We start from the raw sequence: 7,168 nt of genomic DNA, 5'->3' as shown, positions 1-7,168 counted from the left end.
GAACTAGAACTGAACTAGAACTGAACTAGAACTGAACTAGAACTGAACTAGAACTGAACTAGAACTGAACTAGAACTGAACTAGAACTGAATTAGAACTGAACTAAAAATGAACTATAACTCAACTAGAACTTAATATGAAACAATTTTTCTGTAAAACCATGTCGAAGGAAGATTCTGTTTAAAATGTTCTTGTTTCTAAGCTTTTCTAGTTGATTTAAATTTAAAACAACTAACAACACATATCATTCTATTAAATCACATCACTCCTATAAGTATGCTTTATAAAATTATGAATATTTTATTATATCAAGTTTTAAATTCATATAAAATACAGATTAACTTCAATTGTTGCAGAGATTTATCATAATATTTATGTTTATACAAAGTGGAACTACATATATGAATATATCAAGTTTTAGTGTATAATAAACCTTAACTACTGAATGTATGCTACAGTTTTATAAATTCCTTGAAAAAAAAAAACTATTGCATTTCACCATATTTAACATAATTTTTATAATTTCATAGAAGTAGCTAAAAATATTTTATGGCAGCAATTTAAGTTGTTGTCAGTTTAGATATTTACTAAAAGTATGTTAGAGTTTAAAAAGTATGCTACAAATATGGTAAAATGTAAAAAATTAGTTAGAATGTTTTTTTTTATATTTTACTTTACTGTTATTCTTCTGTTGTTAAGAGTTTTTTAAGAGAATTTCAATTAATTTAAGAAGAATTCTTTAAATTTTATTATTGTAAAAGTTTGATTTTTGCGAAATCAATAATTTTTTAGAAAACACCTAAAGGTGGGCAACATATTTTGTTAATAAGAATACTTCAAAGTATATATTTAAGAAAGAATTTTTTACAAATATTTTACAATTATTTGGAAAATTTCTTTTATTGTATTTCCTGTTAAATTTAAGTTTAAGCTAAAGGCGGAAAACATTTAAAAACATATTTTCTATCGTTTATTGAGCAACAATGTCTTATGCCTACAAATGATAAAGAACTTTTTTTTTAAGCAAATAATTAACTTGATTTGCTTATAGACAAGATATAATTACTTGCAACAGGTGTATTTGACATCCTTAACAAATAAAACCTTTTTTCTTTTTATTTTTTTTTTTTACTTTTTTCAATTTATTTTATAAAAAGATAAGAGTTTCATGTTTTCTGCTTCGGGCTGAGTAATGCAAGCTAATAAAATGTTAAACATAGCTATGAACGAAAAACAAAACTACTTTTTTCACAAACAAAAGTTATAAATATAACTGACAGACCGTTAGACAGTCTGCCAGGGAAACAGATAACATTTATGATGTGTTTTTTATCCTTTTTTTACATTTTATTTATCCTAGAAAAAAATAATAAATATGTTGGTATATTGTTTAAACAATCTTTCTCTCCCCTCCAGAAAAACAATATGAAAACCATTAACTTACAGATTATGTGGAAAAATTTTTGTTGCATTCTTTAGGGTGATATTTTAAAAGTTTTTTTCTCTTGTGCTTTTTGCAAATAATAGTTTGTAATATGTTTTTTTTTTCTTTTTGGAAAATAAAATCTACTTTTAGTTTGCTTTCTATATGTTTAAGCTTTTTACACATACTTTAAGTATGTAAGTGCTTTTGTTGGGGGTGAGGAGAGTTTATTATGTTGTAGCATTTTAATAAATCTTCTCTTATTTCACTTACTTTACAGCTGTAAATTGTTGGTAATCGTATTATTTTATATTAGTTTATGTTTAACAAATCTTTACATTACATATTTCATTAAGAATATGTGACACATTTAGCAAGATTACTTTCGAAAGTTTAGCTATGAATACATAGAGGGCGCTGCATATGGTTAAGGAACAGGAGCAGGAGCTATATAAGGATCAAGAGCAGCAGAAACATTTTGGTTTAGTTTTCACCTCTTGAATATGTATGTATACTTCATGAAATCCGAAGAAATACATCTGAGCCCGATAGTTGACTAGATGTATTTTTCTCCTAATATTTCCAATGTTCAGAACCTTAGTTTCCTAGACGTAATTCCTAAGAAATTTCCAATCAGTGTTAAGGGGGAATGTTATTTCCGGAATCACATTACTTTGACGTATTTTTGACAGTGGCTTAGAACGTGTTTTAGACTTTCCTAAGAAATTTTCAATTAGAAATAACATCACTTCGTCTAATGCCTGACAGTTGTAAAGAAAGTGCTTTAGACTTTATCTGTCCGCTACATTAGTCTGAATCCGCATATGCAATTTTGTGTAGATGTGCTTGTACTCGTATTAATAACCTCAGATTTGCTCATCTTGAGGAGATTTTTCATCTTGCTTTTATCAGGGTCACGTAATAGGATCTTTGTGATTCTACCCAAGAAGCCTTATAGGATTCTCTCATCTATAGTTTCAGCTCTAGTTGAGTTAAATGGTTTTGCGTCCATCAGGTTAACTTCTTCGTGTTAACTTTCCTTTAAAGCTATTACATTCGACCCTTCGTTATCGACTACTCCCCACTGGCCTAGTACCCATATCATGTAAACCTTACCTCCGGGATAGTATACAGTTAACGCTTTCCTACATTGCAATACGTTCTTAGATTTATGCTCGCATTTCTGCCTGGACGCTTGTTGGTATGATTAGATAAACGATGGTATATTTCTGGTTCTAGGTCTTTAATATAGAACCATAATCCCACTTTGTACCTCAATTTAGAGCCATTCGTGTAGCAACGGATTCTTGTGTACCACGTTCATAAACCTGAAACCTGTTACCACGTCACAAACCTCAAAAATACAGTAGTTGCTTGCAGGTTATGAAATTTGAACCTTAAATACCAAAAACGTATGGAAGATATGTTCATTAGTCCATATCGTTGACAAATTTTATGAATTACTCCAGGTCTTTCTTAATGACCAGCAGGTAATGACCTTTAGAGCCCTAGTACCAAAGAAGTATGTATGAGATGTTCATCAGTAGTCTCTTCGACTAAATTTTTCATTCGTCTTAATCGCTTGCAAGTTGGTTCATTTTTCCATCCAAGTCTGGACCGTTAAGGAATGATTATGAAATCTAAATGAATTCATGCGGGAATAACCGATTAAAAACATTATTAAAGACTAAACTAAGGTGCAATTTGGGCTAACATGGATCCGAGCTAGTTGCCACTAGTTTACCTTGTAGTAAACATGACCAAGAACATATATTGAAGACTAAACTAAGGTGCAATTTCGATTTACATGAATCCGAGTTAGTTGCCATTAGTGTGCCTTGTAATTAATATGGAAGTTTGAGAAACAATCGCGAATTTATCTAAACGTTACATGGTCACTTAGTTTGTCAGATGTTTGTATTGCTATCTCCTGCAGTAATGGTCGATTGGTTTGTGAAACAATCTCTAATTCATCTAAACATTACCTAGTTTTGACAGAAAGGTACATAAAATCCAAAGAAGTATACGTATTCTTCCATCGGGCCTGCTACCTTTGGTAGAATGTAATGGAAACTCTCGACACATTGGAAAGTTATACACAATCATTAGATTAGAGCCTTATCAAATACTAGACACAGTATATATCGTAAACTTTGAAACGCTCATCGTAGAATGTCTCGGTTAAGTGTAAAAATTAAGCAAATTCCAGAAGGAATCCGTTCTTACACGGTTGGCTCGGGTAGGTATGTGTGAGGTGGTGGGTTCGATTCCCACCTGTAAGAGCCCACAACAGGCCCGATAGAGGCCCAGGTGTATTTCTTCGGATTCAAACTAACTAACTAACTAGGACTAGAACTGAACTAGAGCTGAACAAGAATTGAATTAGAACTGAACTAGAACTGGAACTGAACTAGAGCAGAAGTAGAACAGAACTAGAACAGAACTAGAACAGAACTAGAACAGAACTAGAACAGAACTAGAACAGAACTAGAACAGAACTAGAACAGAACTAGAACAGAACTAGAACAGAACTAGAACAGAACTAGAACTGAACTAAAACAGAACTAGAATAAACTAGAACAGAACTAGAATAAACTAGAACAGAACTAGAACAGAACTAGAACAGAACTAGAACAGAACTAGAACAGAACTAGAACAGAACTAGAACAGAACTAGAACAGAACTAGAACAGAACTAGAACAGAACTAGAACAGAACTAGAACAGAACTAGAACAGAACTAGAACAGAACTAGAACAGAACTAGAACAGAACTAGAACAGAACTAGAACAGAACTAGAACAGAACTAGAACAGAACTAGAACAGAACTAGAACAGAACTAGAACAGAACTAGAACAGAACTAGAACAGAACTAGAATAGAACTAGAACAGAACTAGAACAGAGTACATCATAAGACCTATTGGAATAATAAAGAAACGCTGGAAAGAACCACAAAGATCCTATGGAGTGCCTGTGATGAGAGCAAGACGAGAAATCTCCTCAAAAAGAACATGTCAAAGGAAAATATGATGGTACGTATTCTAAATGGACATACACAGGATTACGGACACATCTTTACGAAATTGAATGTGCGAATGTCATACGAATGTCTGAACAGTTTAATTCTAGAGCACTTTCTTTGCCACTTACAGGCATTCGTCGAAGTTAAATCTAAGTATTTTGGAAGTGATGTTATCCTGAAGATAACATTCCTTACTAACAATGATTGGAAAATTCTTAGGAATTGCCTCCAGAAAACTGAGTTTCTGATCATTGAAAAGTAATACATTTAGAGAGCGTAACATATTGTTTAGTGGCCTAGGTGTTCTTCTACGGATGTGATGTAGTATAAATTCTACTTTAAACCTAACCTAGCGGGGAGGATTTAATTTATCCCCGTACCTTTGATTTATCATTGTAAATATGTATGGGACTCAGCAATTTCTTTTCAACAAAAAACCAATTCATTTTTACAAGTTCTAGAAATTGTCATCTCATTTATTTCCAAACTATTTCAGTAATTCTTACAATTTAATTTTCTCTTGTTTAACCAACAACTTTTTAACATTTACAATGATTTATATTTTTAATTAAAATAAATTTAAAATGTATTTCATTATAAAGAACTACAAAATTTTTTCTCTAAAACTATTGAAAAAAAACATTCCTTTATTACCTACACCAGTTATTTATTAACACTACAAAATAATCCCGCCTAACAGTAGGCTGTTACAAATAGTATAGCATATCTAGTAGGCGTATTTAAAACACTATTTGTGTTAAACTAATATAAATAGAAAAACAAGTTTATTTAGTCTATTTTATGGCTAAAAATAATATTTTTTTTTAAACACTTTAAGTTTGTGTTTAGAGAAAAGCACTAAACAAAGTTATTTATAATCAGCTATATTTTATGCATAGTCATGCTCTACAGTTTATAGTTTTTTTGTTTTCTATAAAAAAAATTCTCTCTCTCTGTTTCATTTAAAATCAAGTTTAGGAATTTAAACTAAAATAAAAAGAAAAGATATTTATTTTAAAGGTTAAGGCAGGAAAATATGTTAAAATTTTAACAAAAAAAAGAAAAACATTTTTCAAACTAAAAGAAAACCAAAATGTCTTTGCCAACAGTGCCTTGACAAAAGGTAAGGATATGTATTACTCTGAAAAAACGACAAACACCTACAAATATGTTTTCCGCTTTAAAAAAAAAAAACTATTTACTACAGAAATACATTAAGGTATACTTTAAGGGTTAAGGAGAGCATACTTTAGTAAAAACCCCTTTTATTTGTTTTACTTTCTGAACACAACAAAATCCTGTCATTTAAAGCATATTTTCAGGCTGTAAAGCTACATAAATTACCACCTACACATAGGCAAGTTTTTCTTTTTAAGAATTTCTATATTGGTTTCTTTTCTCACAAGTCTCAACACATGTTAAGACTTCTTTTTCAAAAAAAAGGAATTTGACAACAACTACATAAGTAAAAAAGTTTAAGCAAAAGTCAATGTTTAACATTTATTAAGTTCTAGATAAATGTTTATTACTGATGGCTGGCAATTGGGAAATGAGCCTAAAGGGCTTGTGACAGTTATTCTTTTTGTCAGACTTTTCTTTTTCCTAACAGAGGGTGTAAGTTAATTTTATATAAAAATAAAGAGCCTTTAAGGCTTCGTTTTTCAATTTCATTTCAAGTATTTTTATATATGTCATTTTGTTAATAATCATTTCTCATTTTGAATTTGGTTATTTAAAGAAGAAGGTCTTTGATTGTCTGAAACTAATTTATGTCAAATGTAATCTCAACTTAACGTTATAATGATTTGAAAAAAATACATCAAGGATTAAGTTAAAATTTAATAAATCTTTCATAAAATTATGGACCTGTTTAAAACTTTATTAAGATATTAGATATTTAACCAAAACACCACTTACCTTATTAACAGCTTCTCCTGATTTTCCTCTAGCGTTGCGTTATTGTCGTTTTACATTATAATTTCTTTTAATTTTTAAATTTTAATTTTTATACATTTAAATTTATAATTTTTATTTAATTTATTTTTTTAATTTCACTTTTGATATTTTTTTTAATTTTATTTTATTTTTATTATTGCCCATTTTATTATTAGCTTTTTATTATTGAATTTTGAACACTTTGATTTTTTTAATTTAATTTCTTCAACTTTTTTTAAATATTTTAAATACACACACATTTTTTTCTTGATTTTTTTTTTCATTATAGACTTATTGGACATTTTATTTTGCATTGCATTTCATTTACACTTGAAAATATTGGTAATATTTGTTGGCAATTTTCCGTCGACTATTGGCTTCTTTTTATTTAGGTTGCATTGCAATATTTCTTACGACCGACACTTTATTTAAACACTTGTCTTAAAAAAAACAGTTGTCTACACATCTCTGAATATCTGGGATTGAAGTAGAACTAAACCAAAACTGACGTAGAAATAGACTAGAACTGAACCATTACGGAACAAGAAGAGAAATAAAACTGAAACTGCACTAGAAATGAACTAAAACTAAACTGGAATTAAACAGAACTAGAACAGAACTATAACAATACAAAAACAAAACTACAACCGAACTATAATTGAAGTACAACAGAACTAAAATTAAACTAGAACTAGAACTGAACTAGAACTGAACAAGAACTGAACTAGAACTGAACTAGAACTGAACTAGAACTGAACTAGAACTGAACTAGAACTGAACTAGAACTGA

The sequence above is a fragment of the Lucilia cuprina genome, chromosome 6, assembly GCF_022045245.1.
Source record: "Lucilia cuprina isolate Lc7/37 chromosome 6, ASM2204524v1, whole genome shotgun sequence".
NCBI classification, from domain to species: domain Eukaryota; kingdom Metazoa; phylum Arthropoda; class Insecta; order Diptera; family Calliphoridae; genus Lucilia; species Lucilia cuprina.
Note: the sequence above shows the minus strand (reverse complement) of the source record.